The sequence below is a fragment of the Rousettus aegyptiacus genome, unplaced genomic scaffold, assembly GCF_014176215.1.
Source record: "Rousettus aegyptiacus isolate mRouAeg1 unplaced genomic scaffold, mRouAeg1.p scaffold_m13_p_13, whole genome shotgun sequence".
In the NCBI taxonomy this organism is placed as follows: domain Eukaryota; kingdom Metazoa; phylum Chordata; class Mammalia; order Chiroptera; family Pteropodidae; genus Rousettus; species Rousettus aegyptiacus.
Window position 1 is genome coordinate 12,849,085 of NW_023416288.1, and position 26,713 is coordinate 12,875,797.

General features: G+C 35.5%; 1 protein-coding gene across 4 annotated transcripts in view; it reads right to left on the minus strand.

Moving 5' to 3' along the window:
- ELAPOR2 (endosome-lysosome associated apoptosis and autophagy regulator family member 2) overlaps positions 1-26,713 on the minus strand; it is a 155,189-nt gene that overhangs the window by 108,022 nt on the left and 20,454 nt on the right. The window contains exon 1 of one of the 4 annotated variants that reach the window (XM_016148024.2): positions 20,460-20,477. The exons of the other annotated variants lie outside the window; for them this stretch is intronic. The gene's annotated coding sequence lies outside the window, so the exon portion shown is untranslated. Of the gene's footprint in view, positions 1-20,459; positions 20,478-26,713 lie in introns of those variants that run through there. 4 annotated transcript variants of the gene reach the window in all.

Consider the following 26,713-nt stretch of genomic DNA (forward strand, 5'->3'; position numbering starts at 1 on the left):
AATCCAACTTTTATACAATTCTAAAATTTCGGTCAACTAGCCCAATTACTAACCTCTAGAGGTCCCATGTGCTCATCTGCCCCCTCTATTATGAACTCACTTCACTTTCTCTCTTTCCCTCTCCCTCCACCCTCTAGTTACATTCTTTTCTTCTTACAAACCCACTTAACACTTCTCAATGGACTCTATCCCAAATCAAAATCTCTTTTGATCTCCTTTAGCTTTTTCATCTGCACCACTGATATAATTTCTCAGATTTCCTTTCTTATTACAAAACTTATGTTCCTGGCCAAATTTTAATCGCTCGTGGGAGCAGAAATTAAGTTTAATATTGCTTTGAATTCTCTGAGCCTAGAATAGCTGAGATGTTCAGTGAATAATGATAATTTTGGTAATTATCAATCATATCCCTTTACCCTATATGCAGTGGGAAGGGCAGGAGAATTACCCTAGAAATGAGATACCCACTTGGGAAATGAGGTAACCACATTAGACTTTCCTTTGTTCCAAACACACAGAGAGTTGCAAAGATAAGCATAAAACATTCTCTTGAATTAAGAGACATAACAATGAGTAAATCAAAGTAATTTATCAGGTGTTTTAAAATTCTAAGATAAAAGCTATCAAATTAGTATAAGGTCCTCATCAATCATCTTAGATGTCTAAATGATGTGGCAAAGCATGAATAAAATGCACACCCCTGAGTAATAGTTCTACTAACACATACACTTCTTAAAAATTGAACTAGTTAAATAATCCTTGCCTAAAATGTGATGAAATTTCCTTTTAGGACTTCCTAATACCTTACAACAAGAAAGCCCATTACTAAGGAATTACCCAGTTACTAAGTTTGGGTGGCAGTTGGGAGTTAGGGGGTGGGAAGTTTCACTGCATACAGAAAAAAAAAACTTAAAAAAAAACTGGTGTCTCAGGAACTGGATGGGAGAATTCTGGAAAGAAAAAGTTAACCTTTCAGCCGTTACTAAAATGAAATCTGAATTTTATAGGCATACTTAGTAGTCAGCTCATAAATCATCTCTTCCATGACCAAAGTTAGAAAGACAGGGCTACACTTCCTGCCTCATACTTTATTCATTCATTTCAACACGTTAAATACTAATATGTCTGTTGAAATACCAGGTCTGCAAGTAAGAGTAATGCCTTTTCAAACTGGTTTAAGCAAGAAAACTAGGTAGGAGACCTTTCAGTTGACTGATTCAATGGTTTGAGGATACCTGTAGTAGTTCCAAGTATCATCTCCACACAATATAACATCCAGAAACAGAATAAAAAGTCATCTCTTTCAATTTTTCTTTCTTATGGTTAAGAAAACTTCCCCTTACTTCTCATTGGCCAGAAAAGGTGACATTCTCACCTTTAATCACTATCAAGGGAAAGAAGATCTCCATGATCGGCTTAAACAGTTTTTTAGCAAGCTATTTAACTCTGCCATTGTAGCAGGAATAGATAATACATAAATGAGTAAGAGTTTCTGTGTTCCAACCATATTTACAAAAGCCAGTGGAGGGCTGAATTTGGTTTTATGTAGTTAACTGACTCCCAGTTTAGACTAACAGAAGGTATTCCTAGAGATACATATAAAGTTGTTTTCCCAGAAGCACACTGTAGACTCATAAACAATACCAAGGTGGAAAAAGGAAGACGGAAGAGAGCAAATGGATGCAGCATCCAACTGGGTCTGCTACAACCTACGTTGTGCTCCATGCTAAGCTAGCAATGTGAGTAAGGCCAGGCTGCCTATTACCCTTTTGTGATTTCTTTTCCTCTTTCAGGGATGATAATAAATATAGAAAGTGACTTGCCTCGGGGAGTTTGGAATTGGGGCAAGGGAAAGAGTATAAAATAAATAACATTCAAGAAAAAGAATGTGCCTAGCCAATAACCTGAAAGACAGGGGAAGAGTCATTAAAAGAATTTCTCCCCAGGAGTCTATTTTTATGGATTAATTCATTTTTAAAATGATTGTTAAGTATGTATTATATTACAGTTAAAATTTACTGAGATCTTACTAATGTGCTAAGCATGGTACCAAATGCTTTACATGAATTATCTAATTTGATTTTCACAACAATTCCATGAGATATACTCTCTCTTGCTAGAGAAGAAGACAAATAAGTAACATGGTCCAAATGATAGTGTAGGGAGACCAGACCATCTGTCTCCCAGAGCCAAATCCTTAACCACAAGGAAACCAGCCACTGAGTAAATGTGAGAAAACTCAAGGAGAACAAGATAGATAAGAACTTTGCCTTTGGAAAATTTGTATTGCAGTCAGAGACAAAGTACCAAAAAATAAGATCACTAAGGCTATGATACAAACTGGAAATAAATAGGGTTCCCTACTTTAGATATGGTGCATGGAAGGTGGCATTTATGATATGGCCTGAAAGATAAGATGAAACCAATGATGGTGATGGTGGGGGGAGGGGAGCTGGCCAGATAGGGAAGGAGCCCAAGGAAGAACAGCCCCAGGAGACCAGCAGCTGCTAAAGCCCAGAGGGAGAACAGGGGTGAAATGTCTGAGGAACACAAGGAGGTGGATCTGACTACAGTTTGGGGGAACCAGAAAATAATAACATGAAATGAGAGGCAGAGACACCAGAAGATAGTCTTCTTGTATACCATGGAATAGAGTTTGGATTTTGTCCCCAGTGCAATAAGAACTTATTAAAGAGTTTGAAGTAAGAAGATAATTTGACATAAATTTGATTTTTTAAAAGAGCACCCTGGCTGCTACACAGAGAATGGAAGTAGAGGGACATCAGTTAGGGGTCTAGTGCAGTTTTTCAGGTGAGAGATAAAAGTGGTATGGCCTAGGTTAGTGGATTCCAGGTATACTCTGATTTTTTAAAAATTGAAATGTCCTTCACATACCATACAGTTCACCAACTTAAAATGAAAAATTGGGTAGTTTTTAGTACATTCACAAGGTTGTACAACCATCATCACTAATGAATTACAGAACATTTTCATCACCCCGCCCCCCAAAGGAAGCCACGTACTCCTTAGTAGTCATCCCCTATTCATCCCCCTTCCCATCCTCTGGTAAACACTAATTGTATTAGTCAAGGTTCTCCAGAGAAACAAAACTAATAGGAAATGACAGATTGATGATAGATTAGACAGATGACAGATGATAGATGATAGACAGACAGACAGGGACTGGCTCATAATTTTGTAGATTGAAAAATCCAAGATCTGCAGTTGGTAAACTGGAGACCTGGGAGAGCTGCTGGTTTAGTTCTAGGTGGAAGGCTAGCAGGCTCAAGAGCCAGAAAGAGCTGATGTTTCAGTTGGAGTCCAAAGGCAGGAAAACACTGATGTCCCAGATCAAAGCAATTTTGCTCAAGTCCCAGATCAAGAACCCCTGCCTAGGGGTGTGGGGGCAATCTGGCTGGACATCTATCACCCCATTGATCACCATGGTTGATTCAGCTGATCTGGCTGGCTGGGTGGGTGTCCGCTTCCTCCATCACTGCTCCATTTGCGTCCCTCCTAAAGCTGCACACTCAGTCAAAGAGGACAACCTTCCCCAATAGAGGAGAGGACCGTTCTTCGGTCAAAGGTATATGAGTAGCTGCACTCCCCTTCTAGAACCTCCAAACAAGCTCTCAGGAACTCCTGCCTAGGAGAATCATTTCCTCCCACTCGCAGAAAGGTCAGTCTTTTTGTTCTATGTAGACCTTCAACTAATTGGATATGACTCACCTGAATTAAGTAGAGAAATCTGCTTTATTCAATCTACTGATTCAAATGTTAACTTGATCCAGAAACACCCTCATAGACACATCCAGCATAGTGTTTGACCAAAAGTCTGGGTACTCCGTGGCCCAGCCAACACATAAAATTAACCATCACATTAATGTACTTCTTCCTAGATATATTCTGAGTGTAGAACAGGCAAGACCCTGAGGTTAACTCCAAAGTTTTCATTGGCTATCTCCTGAAACAATTTTAAGTATGGTATTAACTGCATTTATATAGTCAAGCAAAGTCACAAATTTAGCTATACTCAGCACATACTTTTATAAGGCTTTTTAAAACCATTTATATACTTCATAAATTTATCTCTGAGCCTGTTACTAATTTTTATAATTATCCCTATAAAGCAGGAGGGAAAAAATATTTGTATTTTTCTGCACACTTCATGCTTTACATGGTGATTAAGGGTTTAGAATAAAGCATCTGGAGGGGAGGGTATAAAACAAATTTTTGAAAAGATGTCCGATGAAAGAAGCTGGCAAGTAACTAAATATACTTAAATAACATTCAGCCTCCTTGAGTTGCTGGTATTCATATTTAAATTTAAATGAAAGTAGGTGTCCATTGCAAAGAGAAGCCACGATAGTACTCCAAGGATTTACCATATTAGCACTAAATCTGATTTCAACTTACTAAACAAGAGATTGAAAGCTACCAGCCTCATCCTCTTGTCATCCTTTGTGCCCAAAGGAACTCTTCTGTTGCTCACAAGGGACTACCAGACTTAAGTTGTTTCAGGAATGATATAAATGCTCAACATTAAAAACTCCAATCTTACTCATCCACCTATTTCTCCATGTTTGGAAAATTTAGGCAGAAGTAGTTCTAATGGCATAAGAAGACATGGGATGATCAACAACAAACTCAACAACAGTCCAAGATGCTGATGAGCTTTCATGTCAAGAAATTCGGATCCTCTCCAAAAGATGATCACGATCCTAATCTGAGTGAAGATAGACATCAGTGTCCTTTCCCACTATGGTCACTTGACTAAGGGTATATCTCTGGGTCCATTCTAGATCACATGGGACCCACATCCCCATATAGAAGTGTCTTTCGATCAAGTGTTCATCTACTCAGTTGCAACACGAAGAAATTTGCTCTAGAAACCTAATCGGTTAGTTATGGTACTAAATCACTGTGAGAAAGCGTTCAGTATAGTTTACATAGGAAACACGGAGAATGTGAGTAACATCTCCCAGCTCCTATCTAGGAGCTGACAGAATTAAATAGCACTACACAAGGGTGAACAAACAAATGAAAGACTAGATTTTCGTTAATGCAAAGTCTACAATATGCATGTAGATAATTAACAAAAATATACTGTTCCTTTATATGATGGCATTGTACTTGAGTATATAAAAGAAATGTAAGTACAAGCCCTACTCTTCAAGAGATCATTACACAGAAAAATCTGAATTCATCAAGAAAGTATTCTGGTTAAATGATGATAATATAAAACCACCCAAATTTGTTTTATTCTATCATCACACGATTTGTTCATACTCTTCCTTTAGTTTATAAAACATTTCAACATGCATTATTAGCTCACAATGATCTGTACTGCAAGGCTAAAAAATTGGTGGATGATGAAGCATTACCTGTATTTCTACAAAGAAGAAATTAAGACCACAAAAGTCATGCAGTTTTGCCTAATGTTTGATGGTTATTGAGTGGTGGAACTAGAATTCAAACCCAGGGTTCCTACCTCAAGATCTGGTCCAGGGTTTCCCAACAGTGGCACTTCTGACATTTGGGGTCAGATAGTTCTTTGTTGTGGAGGGCTGGCCCATGTACTCCAGGATGTGTGGCAGCATCCCTCACTTCTACCCACAAAATGCCAGCAGCAAAGCCTTCCTCCCCCAAGTCATGACAGTCGAAAATGTCCCAGGCATTGCTAAATGTTCCCCAGGGGGACAAAGTCACACACTCACATTGAGAGTCATTCATCTAATCTACTTTCTAGAGTTGTATTCAGGTTAATAGAAACTATACATTTACAGTACACGGCAATTTTGATTTATTAGATCATCATTTTTTCATATACCAAATGTGTTTTTGTATATATATCTATACACATGCAACAACCCATTTTACCAAATATTTTTGAGGATTCCAGTTTCTCCAAAGAACTTTGAAGTTTTTTTCAAAGAACTTTGGTCAATTACAATGTCTCAATAATCAACAAGCACATCAAACATTAAATTTAGAAAAGTAATAAAAGGGAGTATTGGTTAATGAAAAGTTCTGGAGTTTTCATGGTTTAAAAAAAAAAACATTTTAAAAAAATGTATTTATATATTAGTGAGGTTAACAAAAAATAAATGTACCAAACTGGTTTCATTTCCACTCCCTCTGTTCCTACTTCTGATTTTATCCATACTTTATAGTTGTGAATGGGAGGTAGAAAGAGACACCTAATAAATTAACTAGTCAATATTACCAAAGAATAAAAAGCTGACAAAGCCCCTACCTTGGCACCGATAGCCTTTCTTTGGCATTCCCCAGTGTGGCCACTTAAGAACATCCAGCCTGCAATCCTACTCCACTTATGCAGGGTATTCAGTATTTTGATTTTCTAACAATTTTAGAAACAGTTTGTTTTAATCACTCTGTCATGTGCTTTGCTCTGCTACAGAAATAAAGAAACCTTCCCAACAAAAGTGCTAGAAGGGAAATAGTTAAAATGAAAAATGTATACTGTCATCAGTAAATTCTCCAGGGTAACTCTTAACTATTTTTAGTAAATGATATATTCTATCAATTACCATCTTTATTATTTAACTATAAAAATCAATTGGGTGTATAAAATGCAAAGTGAAGACTATAAATGATTTGAAATTATAGCTTAAAGTAGAAAATTAGGTCAGTTCCCACAATCATGTATTCTGGGTCTCCTTTCTGCTTCTGGAGATAGTATGCCCAGCTTTATCAAAAACACCTACTAAAGCATGGAGCCTCCCCAGGGAAAATGGAGGAATAATAAACTCTGTCTATGCTAGGGACATTCAGTACATTTTGGCACCACGTTTCACCTGTGTTTTAACAGGCTGAATCTAGATCACGTTGAATATACATATTCTGACATGTGAACTCCTTTGGTTTAGAATAATTTGATGTGTTAAAACATTAAGAATAAACTCTTTGCTTTTTTTTTTTTAACAAAGATCCATGAACATGATATGATTCTCATACATATTTCATTTGTTTTCAGAACAGACCAATTTCAGGTCTAAAGGTCAACACCTAGCAAAGATGATGCAAGAATAAAAACAGTGCCATATGGAACTTCCTGAATTTGACTGAAAAACACATTCAAAAGAGCCAGATTAACCTCACAGAGAACACATTACTGTCCATATGCAAGGCAAATGCTGCTTGAACTATTGAAAGCTCAATGTGACACTTGACAACCATCCCTGCAAGACATCACACCACCCCTTGTGAAACTGTCCTGATTAATACTCATCAACAAAGGTTACCCTCGCTCTTCAGAAACTAAATGTTAAAAAAAAAAAAAAAAAAGAGTTATAAATGGAGCTCAGAGGTGAATGTAGAACATCCTGGGTAGGTGCAGATTTCATAGGTGGCTTATTTAAGAAAAATCCCTCTTTCCCCCAAGCCATAGGTGGAATGGCAGTTTTCTAAACCAGGGCAGGGGAAAAGCTCCCAAACTCCTTTACCAGTAAATATGAAGGTGTCCTATAAATACGGTTCATGCCAGAGACGCCTGAAGGAGTGGAGAAAAGAAAAGCGGCCTGGATTCATTCACTGGCCCAGAGTCAGTGTCTGACTCAGCCCTGCAGTATCCCTGACTGGCCACTTAATTTGCTGCTGCTGTTGTCATTACTCTTTGCCTTTGCTATTAACCTAAGCAAGTGCCATCCACATTCCACATATTGTACAGAATATACAATAGGAAATGAACCTTACTGTTGGCTTCACATCACAAGCTTCAGCTTGGCTAATTAAAAACATAGGAAAAGCACTAGTGTTTCATTGTTTGCAACCAAGTAAACAAAACATCCTCTGCTGACCCATATCAAAAAAAGCCGCACTGCTGAATTTCTGGCAAAGCTGATGTACGCTGTAAAGAGTGCTGACCTAGAATAACTGCATATTCTGGAAAGGAGAATGGGGGGTAGCATAATGGGGTGGAGATTTTAAATCTCAGTTCTCTCAGTGGATGTGTGACCTGGGAGATTTCCTTGACTTCTCTGAGCTTCATCTAAAAATGAGTATTCATTTATAAATGAAAATATTGTAGCTCAGAACTAGGGGAAGATTAAATGAGATCATGTGTAACAAGGATAACAGTGTATTGTTTATTGTTTTCTGCCACAAATTAGCCTCCTTTAAATCATCCTGCCAAGAAATGACATAAAGAAAGCTTGGTCCAATAGAAAGAAATAGAAAGCCCATCTCATCAGGCTCCCAAACTATTGTGAAGAGAAAAGGAATATGTGTAAGCAAATGGTGAGGCAGGTATGTCTAAGCCCCCTTGGTTAAGCTTGTCTCAAAAGGGGTAGACATGTTGCCAGACAGATTGAATAGACTCAGCTATGAAAAATGAAGCAGCTTTATTTTCTATGCACATCTAAACTTCATAGAGTAAACTGTTATCCACCAGAGCTACAAGTCAATGCTGATCTTTTCTGTCAGATTTGGCTGAAGAGTCTCAAAACAATGCATTGTTGTTGTTGTTTTTCATTGGATGTTACCAATCAAGAAGTCAAGGATCCCACCCAGCTGGGTAAAGGTCAAACTAACTTGCCAAATAGAGATATCTCAGTCTAATCTAATAATATTTCCAGTCACTTCTAGCTTAAAAGTTAGTCTAATCCAGCTCAAAACCAGGGTGCCTTTCTAACACAGACTGCACTTGTCATAGTTACTAGTTCCCTCCTGAGATAATGAGGAAGTGCCTGCTCTCTTTCATCTCTGCCCATCCGCTGGCTCTGTTAAGGACAGCAAAGAGAAATCATAGGTGTCGAGGGAGGATAAAGTGGAGTTTGTTTATGCAGCAGCAGTCTCCATTCTACTTGGCCATTGCTAATTCTCGATTTGATGCCAGTGACAAATAAATGTTGTCACTGGCATGGTCATCTTGCCCTATATGAATACTAAATACTGAAGCTTTCTACCACCCAAGTAGGCAAAGCATGCTACCGGGCATTGTTCCCTCCACAGAGGCACACAAGATGCTGGGGGTGGGGAGTGGGGTGAGGGTCACACCTTCTCTAGACCCCACCAAGGGTAAGCAGAACACTCCATCAGGCGTGAACATCCTCACTTAGTAGGGGCTACATGTCCAGGGGAAGTCCAGTAATGCCTCCCACTTAACCAACTGCTGCAACCTTAACACTGAGGTCCTCAGAAAACTACAGTCCCCTTACCCTCCAGTTCTGGGGGATGCTATGAAGCTTTGGCATGTGGGGCTAGAGAGTTCACCATCTCCACACCTAAGTACCCCATTCCCCAGTTCTTCACTCCAGTATAGCATGGGGCACTTCTGGCTGTTGCTGGCCAACAGTAACTCCAGATGAGAAGTGAACCAGATTCCTTCAAAACCTCCTATGCGAAATGCTGGACTACATGTTCTCCTGGTTTGGGGGGCTTAGTTTGGGAGCTGGAAACATGATAAATAGCCTTCCTAAGGGGAGGAAAAGAGATTAAAAAAAAAAGAGGTAATTACTATACCACAACCTAGATCTCCCCAGAGGCTTTCTATTCCTACACGAATGGATAAATAGAGATTTATCCAAGTTCTACAGGTCTGTCCTCTCTTAGCAGAACCTACTTTGTGGGAATGGTAGCATAGGGCATTTCTTTAATCTAAAATATAAGGAATGCTTCTCCTTATACTCTCAATTGTGAGCTGTCTCCATAATAAAGAGAAACCGAGAAGAGCATCTCATAGTGTTGTTATACATCACCATGTGATACCCTTAATTTAATATCAGGAGTTAGAAACAGGTTTTCACCTCTAGCCTTAGTACGTACCAGCAGGATAATAATGGTTGGGACAGTCATATAACCTAATGGACAACATAATGGTTGGGTTTATTTATGCTCCTTAAAAGAGAATACCAATCTGCCCAGTAAATTGCACAGAGTGACATAGACTAATGCACACATTTTGAAAACTGTAAGGTTTTAAAAACAGGTTAATATGCTGAGAGAAATACCACCCTGTTTATCTTCAAAGAAGGATAAGGAAGACATGGATGTTGAAAGTCCCTGCCCTGCATTTTTACAAAGCCAAAGACAGAGGAACATTACAAAGACAAGCTGGACCCACCCTTTTCCCAAGGCCATACATGCAAGGTACCAGCCAAGGACCACTTTCCATGGGTCCTGGATTTCTGATGTTATAACTTACAAACTACCAGAACCTCAACATTCATTGAGGATTCTAAACTTGGAGCTCAAAAGTGCCTGAAAGTTCACTGTGGTTCAAATGTCTTGTTTTAAAATGAAGGAACTAGAGCTCTGAGAATAAAGCAATAAATGAAGCATTCTTTCAAAACGTGAGCTGTGAGCTGTGCTATGCTAGAGAAAAAAGATGCTTTTCTCCAAAGCCAAGATAGGCACAACACAAATGAGCCATGTTAAGTACCCTGGAGAGTGGTATCTGCCACTATGACGGGGTCAAACAGAAAAAAACACTGTTGAGAAAACGTGCTTTGCTCAGCTGCTGTGAGAGTTGAACGTGGCTCTGAGGAAGTGTGCGCCCTCCCAGACTTCTCATTTTGCCAAAAAGGTTCTTTTCTATAAAACCATCTACAGAGCTAAGTGTGAGGCCCTGGCTGTACCCTGAGCTCACTAATTAAAACATATTAACAGCATTGAGTCCTATTATCCTTTCAAAATGGAGAGAGCCAAACCAGGCCTCTAGCAGCAGAGAAGGTAATTAAGTAAAACTGTTTCCCACAGATAAATAATGGATATGACAACAGATGTCTCTTTTTCCTGGATGGGTGGGGAAAACAAAGGAAAAATGTGCTGGTTTCCAAAATGAATGCGAAAGAGCTGCAGGCTAAAGATCATCCCCCATTTGAACACCAGAGCACAGAACAGACTTGGCCTCTGTGCCCCAGTATGAAATAAAAATCAATGTTTCTACACATGCTACTTATTTCATTATGTACTTTCATTTTGCCTTACAAAAGAAGCTAATACAAATTCAATACATGTCCACATTCCAAATATAATGCTGTTGCCTTGTCAGCCATGTGGCGCTCCCACCACAAAATCTAAGCATCTTTGACAGGCCCCTGTACACAAGACGCTGCAGAAAGCAACTCTTCTTGGGAGTCCTGTGTCTGCTTGCTCCGTCATCTGCCATTATTCTTGCTTGGCTGCAGTGGATTAGAGATAATAGTCACCCAAGACATTTTTTTCTAACGCACACTGTCAAGGTCACATGCTGATGCCACCGGAGGCACATCATCAGCAACACACTTAATTACAGATAGCACATTCTTACCATGTAAGCCATAGGACCTATTAATAGGAGAAGAAGCCCTAAAACTGCTATGGACAAAAGGTCTCAAAACTAAGAAAAATGAGACCATTTTAATTATTTTCCTAAGGTATAAATATTAGACAACAAAAGAAAATGGCTAATCTTCAGAAAATGAATCTAAAATAGTAAGTGGTAGAAAAAAAGAGCTATGATTCCTCTTTACAATAGCTTAGATCTCCAAGGCAGCTTCCTAATTCTTCCAAGGAATAGAGCAAGTGTATTTGCATGTGTGTGCACATTTTATAGGCTGAGCGTAGGTACCCATTATGGCAAATTTCAGCACTGTCTATACTCTAAAATGCTACCAAACTATTATAAAATGTAATCACAAAAAGCAATTACCATTTATCCTATGTGCTCTCAGTGAGACAGCTTATAATAGAAGCTCAATACATATACACTGAATAGATCAAACAAACAAAAAAAAAGGAAACAAGAGAAGCATGCCAATTGCTTTTATTTATTTACTATAAGCATCATGGTTCATAATGCTTTGATAAAAATGAAAGACTGATTTACTGCAGTATTAAAGTCTATGTTACCTACATAAGGTGAGAAAGAAACTATCCAGGAAGCCTTCTATATTGGCAAAGGGACAATGTTGGGAGAAGCATCTGGTACATGTGCTAGACCCTGGTGATAGATTTCACCATAGGGCAAAACACATACACTATCCTAGCATTTGATGAAGAGGCATGGTCAAACCACAACAAATTTTCTCAAAGTAAAAGCTGAGTGAAAGTTCTTTTTATGAATATTGCTTAAAATATAAAGCAACAGCTCAATGAAAATTAAAGCTATATTTGTAATTAAAATTATTCAGAGAACTCACACTTCTATGGGCAAAAAGGTGCCAAACTAATTCAATGGAGAGAAAAGAGTCCATTCAACAACTGATGCTAAAACAGCAGAATATCCACATGGAAAAATAAACAAACTTCAACCCCTATTGTTATATCCATACAAAAAAATTAACTCGGATGTATCATATACCTAAATATTAAAGTTAAAACTATAAAACTTTTAGAAGAAAACAGAATATCTTCAGGATGGGGGTAGATAAAGATTTTTTTGGTGGGGGGGGGTACAAAATAGAGAATGTGACAATTAGGGGAAAAAAGGTAAATTAGGCTTTATTGAAATTTAAAATTCCTGCTCAACAAAAACTAATATTAAGAAAAAAGAGCAGGCAAGTCACAGATTGAGAAAAATACTCTGCAAACATATTTCTGGCAAAAATTCGCATTCAGAATATGTGGAGTTCGTACAAGTCAATAATGAAAAGGAAAACAATCAAATTTAAACTTGGAATAGGAATTTCCCAAAGAAAGATATATACATGATCACTACATTAAAACGTGCTTTCATCATTGACAACCAGGGAAATGCAAATTAAAATCACAATGAGGTACTACTACACATAGGCTACAACAGCTACAACTAAGCAGAGTGAAAACTCAGAATGTTGACAAGGATGTAAAGCGACTGAACACATATCTTGCAGATGGAAGTGAAAATGGTATAACCACTTTAGCACAAGTGTTTGGCAGTTGCTCCTACAGCTAAATAAACACCAACCCATTGGTCTAGCCATGCTACTCCTAAAATTTTACCCCCAAAATATAAAAACCAAATGTCCACAAAGAAGACTTGTAAGAAATGTTCATAGCCATGTTCTTTATTCATAAAAGCTAAAAACTGGAACCAACCCAAATGTCCATCAACAGAAGAACGGATAAACAAATGGTAGTAGAATTACACATGGGACTTCTGCTCAGCAACAAAAAGAAACAAACTACTGATATATATATATATATAATGACATAGATGAATCTCAAAAACATAATGCTAAGTAAAAGAAGCCAGGCGTGTGCGCGCGTGCGTACACACACACAAATACACACACACACACAAATATGTACAGCGTAACTCCATTCATATAAAGTTCCGGAAACAGCGAAAATAAACTATGTTTAAAAGAGTCAGAAAAGTTGCTGCCTCTTGGCAGCATGGCTGGAGAAGGGAATAACTAGAAAAGAATACAAGAGCTTTTTAAGTGATAGAAATACTCTCTGTGTTGATAGAGATCTGTATCACACAGATATGTGCATTTGTCAAAACTCAAATTGTACACTTAGGATTTGTGCACTTGATTGTATGTAAACTGTACCTCAAAAAGTGAGCAAATATTGAACTCTAGTTAGTAGGTTCACTTTTTGCAGTAGTATGGGCTAGTGATTCTGAAAGTACTTTCTGTGTGAGTGAATGAGTACATATACTGAGTATAACTGAAACCAGAATTCTCACTGTTGGAGAAGGGAATTATAAATACAGAGTGGAGTAAGACATGAACGTACCCTGTGTTGTCTGGTTGAAATTGAAGTCACCATAATAAACATGTAGTTTTTAATATAAACAGATACAGAACTAAGATATATATGTATATATGTTCATGTATGTATACACGCAAAAGCATACATTTTCTAGCTTTGTTTGCTCAGCTCATCTAGAAAATATGACAGCCAGAAAAATAAACATGCTTGGCTCCCAGGTCTCAGATTCTAAATACCATCCTCCATTCAAGGAATCAGGGTTCGTTGAAGGAAAGGTTAATTCAAGGGCTGAAGCAGAAAAAGTATACAATAAGTCTAAAATATCCTGTGTCAGAATGGAAATGTGCAATAAATAAATAAATGGAACATGTAAAAGTGACACAGGAGCTAGTTTGAAGGGGCTTTGATTGGCTTTACTCTTCAGAAATGTCAAAATCAAGAAGGACAAGACTGAGGAACTGTCCCAGGTTGAAGAAGGCTAAAGAGACAAGAAAACGGACTGCAATTTAGGATGCTAGCCTATTTATTGGGTGAGGGGATAATAACTATAATGGGCACTATTGGAATGACTGATGAAATTTGAATATGAATTGTAGGATAGGAATAAAAATATCAATATAAAATATCCTAATCTTGATCATTATACTATGGTTGTGTCAGAAAATAATCTTGTTCTTAGGAAAGGGATATAATATCTCCAAATAGTTCACACACTCACACACACACAGAATGCATAAAGCAACTGGAACAAAACATAAACAGCTAGTGAATCTGGATAAAGTAAAGAGTACAGAGGACTTCTTCGTACTATGCTTGTAACTTTTTTGTAAGTTTAAAATATTTTTAAGTAATCAGAGAAATATTAGTAAGCCATAAAAAAGCTATTTAATAAATAGAAAACAAGCAATACACAACAAGTAGGAGTACACTGAATTTAGGATACCTGGAAGGAAAGAGAACAGAGCTAAATTCATTGATTCCTGAATCAAAAAATATTTGCATCCCCAATTTTTGTCAAACACTGCTGGGTAAAAAGTGACCTGTAAGACATGAGCATATGCCTTCATCGTAGCATAGATAAGACATGAATTCAACTAATCAGCATGTGAGATCATTACTGCAATAAAGGTACAAGTCTAACAGGTAAGCAGAGAGGGAACTGTCCTCTGCCTAGGAGATCCCAGGGTGGCTTCACAGAAGCAGCAGAGATTTAATGTATGAGTAGTATTTCAAAAGGCAAAATAGAAGTAGGGAACGAAGCAGGAAGGTGTTCCACACAGAGGGAACATTATGCGGAAAGGTCCTAAGGAGCAAATTGTGAGATCTATTATAGAAATTGTGAGGAGACAGTTTGGCTTGGGAGTAGAGAGTAGGAAGAATAGGAGAAAAGACCAGAAAAACAGTCTGAGGACATACCATATGAAAGCTCTGAATGCCAGAGGTGTATGAATTTAATTTTTAGTCAGTGGAGTGCCCTAGTGCTTTGGGATAAGGAAGGATGGGGAAGGAATGACTATTTCGCACAGAAAGGCAAGAGGCTAATCTAACAGTCAAAAAAAGCGGGAATAGGGTCTATATCAGAGGAAGCTTAAAAAGACTGGTGCTCCTAAACTCTTTCTCTGGTCTTCTCACCCCAGCCATAAAAAGGCTCAAGGAAATCACTGGCCATCAAGTGAGGTAATAAGCATGAAATGTGATCACAAAGTTCATCTTGAAAGAAACCTATTAACACTCTCCACACTAGAATGAAGATATTTGTACAGATGTATTAGCTCTTCTGTTTTTCTCCAGTAAACCTAGAACTAAAATGACAGGCTATGTAGGAAAAGGCTAATAAGCACACTCTCATTTTGGTTTGGAAAAAGCTAAACAACATATTACTATTATACATTTCTATTAACTTTCTACTGAAGGCCACCAAAAACTTTTCAAATTTGAATTCACTAAGAATTTCTCCTGTTTTTAGGAGATGACAGGAGAGATGAACTTTAGAGTAGAAGAGAGAAGCTCCTATTTTGCTATCGTCTTTACTATTTCTCTACAGATGATATGATTACACAATCCACACAACTCAGACAGGTGCTATCATAGTTTATAAACATAAAGCCAGTGAAAAATTCTATATAAGACACTACCTAAAAACTCTTTAAAGTTGTCAAACACAAGAAAGCATGAAGACTCATAGATTCCATTAATTTTATTACCTTCCATAATTTGGTGCCCAACAGCATCAAACCAGGGATTACAGATTGTCTATCTTCTCTTAACCTCTGACTATAAAACTATCACAGAAGCTAAAAGCTGACAGATAAGAGCACAGACTTCGAGCAACACCTATCTAGGCATAACTCCCCACCCTGCCGTTTGCCATCTATGTACCACTGCACAGTTAAATGGCCTCTCAGAACTTCAGTTTCCTCCTCTGTGAAAATAAAATTAAAAGTGATGATAAAAATGAACCTTTCTAGTAAAATAAGTAATAGCAGTTGAATTTAATGCTTGGGTAGACATGAAATGTCTGAAAGATTAAATTAGATAATGTATGTTAAGAAGTTCCATAAAGAACCCTTGAGAAACTGTACAGTTTGAACACTACATTAACATATCCTCCTGAGAGGGATTAGTGAGATGTTAAAAACCCAGCCCACACTGCACTGATAAAGTCATTTAACTCACACAAACACATAGTACAGGTTAGCTGTGGTCTCCAATATGCATTCATTAGTAGTATTATTCTTAAACAAGATAAAACAATGGGTAGGACCAGCAGAATTCAGAAACTATTAATCTTCAAGCCTATAACTTCTAGCCTATAACTATAATATTTTATTAATGGAAGGAATAAACTTAAACTTTTTAACTTAACAGATGCAGTAACCCTAAAAGCCTCCTAATAAAACAAGAATAAATATTCCTGCATGCAGGTTAGGGTACAGTGGTGGAGAGGGTACATTAATAAAATCGAGTTATTAAATCAAAGAAAGAAAGCTAGCAAAAGATAATTTTTTAAAAGTACCTCTTTCCTTTGACCAAAAAAAAAAAAAAAAAAAAGCCAGAAAAATCCACATAAGTAATACAAACTGACTTAGACCTCAGTACTAGCTAAGACTAACTTGATAACTATTCTAACCTGATGACATTTCTAAGAAAAATAATCCAGGATAGAGAAAAACAGTGCAATCAAGCACCTAAACTTATTGGTTGTGACAAATAAGAAGTTAAACAATTGTTTTATATTGAGTCACTTTTTTGCATAATAAAATTAACCAAATCTAAAACCAATCCTATAGAACAAATAGAAATCCAAAGAATACAGACAACCTTGACAAAATGTTCAGAAGAAATGATAAAAGTCAAAGTAGCTCTTTGGGAAAAAAGTCACAAAGAGCACTGTAATTATCACTGAATCTAACATTATTTCTGAGCAAGAATGTCCACTTTCCCTCTACAGTCAAAAAGTGAATGAGCCTTTTCTTTCTTTAATTACAAATGTTTTTCACCCATCACATGGTACCAAACACTAAATTCACCAGCAAATATTAAAAACTGATTTCCATTGCTGCCTAAAAGGCCTTATACATGCTCAGTTGTCTGCTAAAAGAATATATATTAGTACAGTATTATATATAGTATATTGGATATAGACTCAATTGTGATAGACATCATATTAAAATTAGATATAATGTATATAATTTTACTTGTCAAAAGTTATATGAGTAGTGTTGCTTTTCTAATAAAGGCTTTAGGAATTTAAAAATACTACCATAAAACAAGTTTGCAAATAATCAATGTGCGTCATATGAGGCCAAGCAAAATAATAAAGAATAGACTACTTCCTGGATGAAATCCACCTCTGTATACCTGAAAATAGCATCCAGGTTTTTAATAATAATTATAATACTGAATACTCTGGTCATAGTTCTAATTGACTAAATATAACAAATTTCAAAAGAACTCATACTTGATCAAGAGTTCCTAATACTTATTTGCAACTCCTCATAGCAAATTCTCAATATATTTTTTCAGCTTTAGTGAGTTATCAAAATTGTCAATTGGCTTAACTTCGTCACATAAAAAACACAGTCTCACATTATCCAGCTTTTACTAATTTGGTATCTTGAGAGCCTTCACAGAGGTATATAACAACTCGCCTATAATGAGAAGTGTGGTTGGTGGGTCAATAAGGAATTGATCATTGAATAAGCATATTATATTTCTAAATTTCTACCCAACAGGACATTACATGTATATTCAAAAGAGGGAGGGAAGATCAGAGAGGAAAAAAAAGAAACAGGGTCTACACATTTTGAATATCAAATATAACATCTATACCAGTTGTTTATTTTATACTATGCAACAGAAATATAATATAAACTATAAATGAGTTACATATGTAATTTTAAGTTTTCTAGGAGCCAGGTTAAAAAAGTAAAAAGGAACAGGTAACATTATGATAATATATTTAACCTAATATCATTTAAATATATAACCATATAAAATATTAATGGAAAACTACATTCTTTTATTTGTACTAAATCTTCAAAATCCAGTATCTTACACCTCTAAGTACACCTCAGTTTGGACTAGCTGAGTGGTCAAAAATCACACAAGACTAGTGGCTATAGTATTAAACAGTATAGATCTTGACTTTCTACATGCAATCAGTAAGTTTTTATTCAATTACATCATATCTCTATTCTGAGCTAGCAATATTTTTGCATTTAGAACATCTATGACACTCTGAATAGATACTGCTCCGCAACAAAAATATGACAGGAGCCAAATCTAGTGTAGGCAGTAATTAAAAGAACATTCCAACTGAAGAAAACAAAGAATAATAAAAGTCATTTTGAAATGGGTCCTTTGACAGAAGGTAGATTTAAATCTGTTTAGAAGAGAAGAAAGTTTACACAGGCTGCCACTGTTGAACAGACCTGGGAGTATGGCGCTAGACTAAAATCCAAGAAATTTAATGACTAGAAATCCTCTAGAATTTGACCATAAAAAATTTTAAAGCCAGTCTGAAAAAGAGGAAAGTAAACATAAATTTATGCAAATGTGGTAATAACACCATTGAGCAATGCACAACGAAGTATGTGGTAAGCTTCCTCATCAGCTCTGCTACTCATCTAAGATATGTTGGTTGTGTTACCAGACTTCAGACTTCCAGTCTTATAAAATGAAGATAATGTTCTTACAAGCAGGAATGCATGCAAAAATGACCAACAAGTGTTTGCGTTTTATTGGTTTATATACAATCCCAAAAGAAAAGTATAAAGCTCAAGATACTAACATAAGCTTAAATGACAGTTCCCACTGATCTAATGGCCAAAACTGTGCCATTCTAAATCATCTCACACATCATGGAAAACAAAATGTTAACAAAACATCTGAGTCAGAGAAGGGAAAAAAACTGTTGCAAAAGTAACATACTCAAGTCCTTCTCTCTCTCTCTCTCATACTAAAGTTTATTGAGTTTAACTCATGTCTAAAAACTATTTTTAATCATTCAATGAGCGTGGTTTTCTGCTTTCTCCCCAAATCTTCAGGTTTTTCCTAGGTTATAAGAGATGACAGGTTAGGAGCAGGAAGACAGGGAAGGAGGGTTTGCTAGATGCCTCAAGTTGTCACACTGAGGAATCCTAGCTGGGATAAAGTAAAGGAGGAGCAGGTGGTAAAGAAAATAATGGTAAACAGCCAGGGACACTGGTACAGAGTCAAACACACTGGGGGCAGCAATGACGGACTCTCAATTCCAGCCAGATTATCCTCAACTCATCTTCATAATGATGAGTCTATAGCATGATAAAGACAAATTTAAATTATGTTCAATTGTTTCATTTTAGAAATTCTCTACCAAAAATGGCCACAGTAGATTCTATTTGAAGATTCTATATTTGCAACTTCTCTTATGCCCAAAAATGTATTTGTAACACCAAAATCAGTACTCACAGGGCTTTGGCCACCATTCATGGACATGCACAGAACAGGAAAGAACAGGAGTTGGCCAACACGCACGTTCACAGCTGAGGTCAACAAAATGACATTTGGCCTTGTTTCAGCCCTCATGCTAGAAACAAGTGTCTTTTTTACAGTATATTTTGTGCCAAGTTTTTAACTTTTTTTTTTTTTGCTTTATGAGTGATTTTAGCCTTTAAAATGGCACCCCAGTATAGTGTTGAGGTGCTGTCTAGTTCCTAGAAGGCTTTGATAAGTCTTATGGAGAAAACACATTAAATAAGCTTCCTTCAGGCATGAGTTATCCTGTTATTAGCCATTACTTTGATATTCATGAGTTAACAGCATATATTCAATAAGATGTCTTTAAAAAGAATCACACATGAAACAAGGTAATGTTTTGCTTGATTGAGGAAAAGGTCGTGACCAAAGGCTTTTGTATTTCCCCTAGAAGAAGAGGTTTGGTAATCGCTAATTCTGTTTTTTCTGTAGCTACTGATGAAAACTACAACTATCAATGAACATTAACTGTATATGGTAAAAGCTTTGGTGTTTAAATAATATTTTCAGATAAATACCTAGTAATACTGGATTTCGTTAAGATGTAGCTATAAAGAGAAGCTAAAGGTAATGGCTGAACACAAATTCCCAGAATTTTGAACACACTAATGTCATACTGACTCTAGTCATAAATATCATCATGATAACGTGATTCACAAATAATATGAAGGTTAAACAATTAAAAAAAAACAGTTTGCGGGATGAAGTGAAGCAAATATAATGCATTTTAAAATTTAAATTTTTGTCTATACAAATCAATCATTTAATATAATAAATTAGAAAAATTTTTCTCTTACCCACTGCAATGACAGCTCTTAGTTCCTGTAACACAAAATTATATTTATATGAGAAAACACTAAAATAAAACTGGATATAAACTAAACATTCTTTGATTCACTTCGGAAAGTAACTGCTTTGAAGGAAACTTTTGAAGGTGATTGCTATGTTGATTACCCTGATCTTAATGATGGTTCAATAAAATATATGCATATGCCTGAACTCATCAAACTTACATTAAATATATGCTGTTTTCTGTGCATCAATTATATATCAATAAAGCTGTTAAAAAGGAAAAAATGGTGCACTGCAGAAAAAAACTATCAGCTATGACTATAAATGAACAATATATTCATAAGTATGTTCAGGTATGTTATTAGAAATGACAAATTTCTGCCACCAGGAAACATGTACTGTGTTATAAAGTCTATTTTTATATTTTTATAAATATTGTTGCATATATGCATAAATGCTTTTTTTTACTTTAATCTTTTATCAAAACAATTATTTTCAATATTCTCTATCAAAATCTGGGACCAAAAATAAAATTGATAAATTGGTTGTGAACTTCAATACTACATCTAAAGGTCACTGGACACAAATATGTTATTGGCTTTAGAAACTATCTGGCACCAATTTTAATTCTGGCTGTTTCCTACTCTCTGCATAAAGTTTTTTCAATAAGCAAACGATTCCTCACTAACAAAAACTATAAAAGCGCTGTATTAAAAGCTCTCCTATTTCGAATCCTTAAAAATTGAAAAATATTTTTCTAATAATAATGAGTATCTCTATATTTCATATTTCACTTTGAGACCCTTACATAAGAGGTTTTCATAAAGTGGGTTTTTTGTCAATCTACAGGCCTGCATTGGCCAGTTTCTTAATTAAAGCACTGGAAAAAACAGCAGTGACTTCTTTCCAGGCAACAAATTTCTCTCTGTAGGTGTGATTACCGTCACACTTTCGAGATTTTCCTAAATTAGTGGAATGTCCTTTTCTGTACTTAATGATTAATTGTGATACTGACACCTGAGACAAACAACTCTAAACTCACAAAAGCGAACAGGCAGAAAATTCTTTCTTAACCTTCAAGAGGTAGAAGACAGTCATCATTTCTCAGACTCTGATAACAATGAAACAGTTCTGTATTTTAGAGGTTAGGTGTATAGAAACATTTTAGTCCCAAAATATGTCTTTGTTTTCAGAATGAGATTATTCATCATCGAAAAAATTACAAAGTTCTAAGTTAACAAGTTTTAAGATTTACAAGAAAGGGGACACATGACAATTAGAAATTATAGAAAACAGGACAATGCCCAAATAACCTTGACTAAAATGTTCCAATTGCTTTTCCAACTATATAAGAATTGACCCTGATGAAGTATTGTCACACCACATTATGTGACTATCCTCAATGAACCTTATCTTCTCTCTAGCCACATAATCTTGCCCAGCAACTGCACAAGGTAGGCTCTTAATGTCCATGGAAAAGGAGAAGGTAGAAGTTGAACACAAGGTGAATAATCATCAGCAAACAGGAACACCTACAGTAAAAGTTTTTCTAAATGTCAAAAGAGACCAAGCCTGGTCAGAAGAATGGAAACATCCATTGCAAAACTTCCCTCAAAAATAACCAATAAATAAATAAATAGATAAATAGATGATAGATAGATAGATAGATAGATAGATAGATAAAGTGTGTGTGTGTGTGTGTGTGTGTGTGTGTGTGAACTTCCCAAAATAATAAAGATAGGAATAAAATTTTCTAGAATTCCTATCCCACTTACCCCCAGTGGGATTTATTTTCCCCAGTCAGGAAAATGAGTGGAAGATGAATTGCCACAGAGAGAGATACAGAAAGATAAATAATGCTTTTTCACTGAGGCAATTTTTATTTGATTTCATGTATTAAATTTGAAAAGACACCCAGTCTAAACTTCTACATTCTTGATAATCTCATTTCTCAAAAAAAAAAAAAAAGAAAAGAAAAGAAAAGAAAAAAAAACTTACAAGATTCAGAAACTGGATACATTCCATTTAGGGTAACATCCTAAGAAAATATCTAAAGATAAATATCTAGATATAGAAAAGATATAGCTACAACTATGTTTATTACATAACTAAAACAAGAAGTAGAAACATTCTAAATAATCAACAACTGGGAATTGCTGAAATATATTTTGATATATCCATACAGTGGAATTCTGTATACTTATTTCAAATTATATATATCTACCCTACTACTGGCATGGCAAGATGCTCATTATATGATGAGTATAACATGATTCCATTTTCATAAAACATATGAATGACTACATATACATGAAGGGGATCTGAATGAGTATATACAAAAGTATTAACAGTAATCATCTGGCATGTTTGGTTTACTTATATTTCCTGATTTATTTTATAATAAATATGTATTATATTTGTATGAAAAAAGAGAAACATTATTCAGAAGTAAATTACAGAAACAAGCAGATAAAAACTAAATGACTTGTTATTAACATCTTCAGCCTGAAGTAAACAGATGTTTCATTTCATACCACTGGAAGTCTTCTAATTCTGACATTTAATGAAAAAAAAAATGCTAGATGCTTACTTAGGTTACAATTGATGTAATCTGCTTTCCTAAGATGTAAGAATATTTTTCCTATGTCTAATAAAGGCAAATGAATTGGGATGTCAAAGAAATAAGGTGTTCTAATTTACAAAGGGTAAAAACAATTTTCCCCCAAAATTAGCCAGTTCAATTTCTTGTATAGGTAAATGCAGTATGATGAACAAAATTCAGTATTTCTTTGATGAATGAGGATCTGAGTGCCTCAAGTGTCAATCCAATTATAAGGGTCTGGACACAGAGAAACTATAGAGAGAAGACTAAAAGAATGTGTTCAGATTCTAGCACATGCCATGAAAATGGGGTCCCTGAAGAAGCCCACATGTGTCCTTGTTTTCTAGTGATCTATGTCTGTCTCTAAAGAATAACACAGAAGATCTTAGGGCTGATGTCTCAAGAAATTCTCATTTACAGAAGTTTCTTCTAAGTCACTGTAAAAAGTTCTTTTATAGAAAATAAATACTGAGATAAACAGCATTTGTGAACAATATGCACATTTTAAGCCATGTTCACACAAGATAATATAGGATTTTTGCTCATTATCAAACACAAATACCAATCACCTAAGGAAGATAGAAAAACATCTGAACAAAGGCAGAAACCAAAAAAAGCAAAGAAAGATCAATTTCATTACATAAAAACTCATAAGTCCCTTGTGACCAAAATACCATAGACAAAATGAAAAGACAAACAGCAAACTAGGAAAAGGCTTTTGTAACAGACTTACATCTTCATTATGTGTGTATGTACGTGTGTGTGTATACTTATACATTTTTTTAAAATTCTAGTTATTAAGAAAAATACAAACTTACTAAAGGTCATTAAGCAGGCATTTATAAAGGGAAGAAAACAATAAACATATGGTAACCCATTTTATATGAATAGAAATAAAAAATACAATATAAAGATACATTTTTGTTAAAATGACGATGATTATGCATTCTAAAAATGAGTGAGTAAAAGAGAAAACACACTCAAATATTGCTGGTAGGAATGTAAATCAATCTAATGTTTCTGGAGGGAAATTTGGCAGTGCACAACTAAAGCCTTAAAAGGATATACTCTTAGACAAAACAGTCCTATTCCTTTGATTTTTTCCTTAGGAACCAACTAAGGTATTTTATATAAAATGGTATTCATTGTAGCATTACTTAAAATAGGAGTCAAAAGCTAAACTTGTATCAATAGAAATTGGTATAATAAATCTTGTTTATTAAAAATCATAATGTACCAGAATACTTACAGACATCAGAAAATATTTTTAAGATGTTAAATGGTAATAATGCCATGAAACAGAATATATGTGATCTCTAATTTTTCTCTTTTAAAAAAGTATGTTTTTGTACATAGCTATATTTTTATGCACACACACATATATGTATATGTATTTAAAAATACTGAAAGGATCTAATACAAGCTGATATTGCTACATCCTATTCATCTGGGATTATTAAATGCAAAAGTAGTGGCTTTTCAAAGCTTTGAATTTATAGAACTAATCTAACAAAGCAAATTCTGCTGTAACCGATCCAATATATTCAGCATGTTATCTAAAGCATTTTTGCATATCTCGGCTAAGATAACTTTTGTTACATGCTTAACTATGAAAGCAGTTATAATTTAGAAGCCATTTGTGAATAAATGTGTAAAATAAGTACATATTGGATATATGTTTACCGTGTGTTAGAAATAAAATTATTTTCCTGGAAAAGAAAATACTGAAAAGATGTATACCAAAATTTAAAGTGGGATTATTTACATTTCTATATTTTCTAAATTTTCTATAATAAGCTACTGTTAACAGAAGAAATTATTATTTAATAAAAATAAACATCTATTCATAGCAGTACTATTCAAATGTGGAAACAACCCAGCGTCCATCAGTGGATGAATGAATAAACAAATTGTGATATACATAGAAGAGAATATTAACCACAAAAAGGAATGAAGTACTGTCCACGCTACAACATGGACAACCCTCCGAAACATCACGCTAAGTCAAAGAAGCCAGATATGACTCCACTGATATGAAATATCCAGAATAAATAAATAAATCCATGGATACAGAATGCAGATTGGTGGTTGCCAAAGGACGCAGAGGTGGGAAATGGGGAGAAACCGACTAGGTGGATGTACAACATTATGAATATACTAAATGCCATTGAATTGATCACTTCAAAATAGTTAATTTTATGTTATGTGAACTTCACCTCAACAATTATTTTTAAAAAGTAAAAAATAGTAAAGAAAAAAGCATCTAAAAATTGTCATATTTCCCCTTAAAGTTTATTATATTTTTCAATCACTTGATATTCCAAGAGAGTATTTCCTCTGCCAGTGAATTCTAGATGTGCTATTACAGGGGTCCCCAACCTCGGACTGTGGACTGGTACAGGTCTGTGGCCCGTTAGGAACCAGGCCACACAGCAGGAGGTAAGTGGCAGGCCACTGAGTTAAACTTCATCTGTATTTGCAGCACTAGCATCATTGCCTCAGCTCTACCTCAGATCATCAGACATTAGATTCTCATAGGAGCATCGGTCCCTGGTGCCAAAAAGGTTGGGGACCATTATACTAGTGTATTTGTCCATCTGTCTCTCCCTCACTTTCTAACTTCCTTATGCAAATGATAGCTAATATTAATATTGTATGGTAGTTACTATGAATTGTTCCAAAGAGTTCACATATATTAAGTATATTGAATCTTCATAAACCTATGAAATAGGTATTTTTATTATTTATTATTATCTATATTTTGCATAAGAGAGAGGCACAGAAAAATAAAATGACTTGCTTAAGACTACACAGCTGGTAAGTAATAGAACTGGGATTTAAACCCAACCAGACAAGCTACAGAGTCCTAGGCTCTCAAGTGCTTCAGTGTTTTACTTCCTCTCGAAGAATCCATGGGCTTTGTAGAAAAAAGTAGAAATAGAGATAAGTGTGTGAAGTAGCAGGGAGATAATCCATAATCTTGCCAACTAGGGATTAGCCACTGTAAATCTGTAGCAACCTTTTCCAAATAAATACACACATCTATATACCTAAACCACAACATGCTTTATAATCTGCTTAACATATAAACTTCTTCCAGGTAAATAAATATGCTGCTGTATCATCACATTTAATGGTGGCATGGTATTCCATTTAATAGAGAAAACTAGTTAACAAGATACCTATTAAAAACTGGGATTGTTTATGAATAATGCTGAGATGAACCACCTTATACATACATATTTTTCAGTTAACCAATTTACGTAGGGTAATTCTAGAAGTAGTTGTAAAATACTTGATGAGGCTTATGTTTTAAATCTCTTGACAAATATTACTCAACTATTTCAGGAAAGTAATTAATAGCTTATCCTCCCATCACACTTCTCTTTCAAAATTTTCCCATCTGGTCTCAGAACATACTTTATCTCATGACATACCCATTTCCCTAAAAAAATATAAAACCAGAAGAAAGTCATAAAGCGTTGATGTTAGAAAAGACTTTACAGATTACCTAAACCAATCAATCTCTTTCTTTTCCAAATGAGAAGATTGAGTACAAGAGAAAGCAAGTTATCCAAGGTCACATAGCCAATTAGCCACAAGAAAGTCCCATAACTGGGTCTCTTGACTCTCTGGTCAACACCCATTTCACCCAAC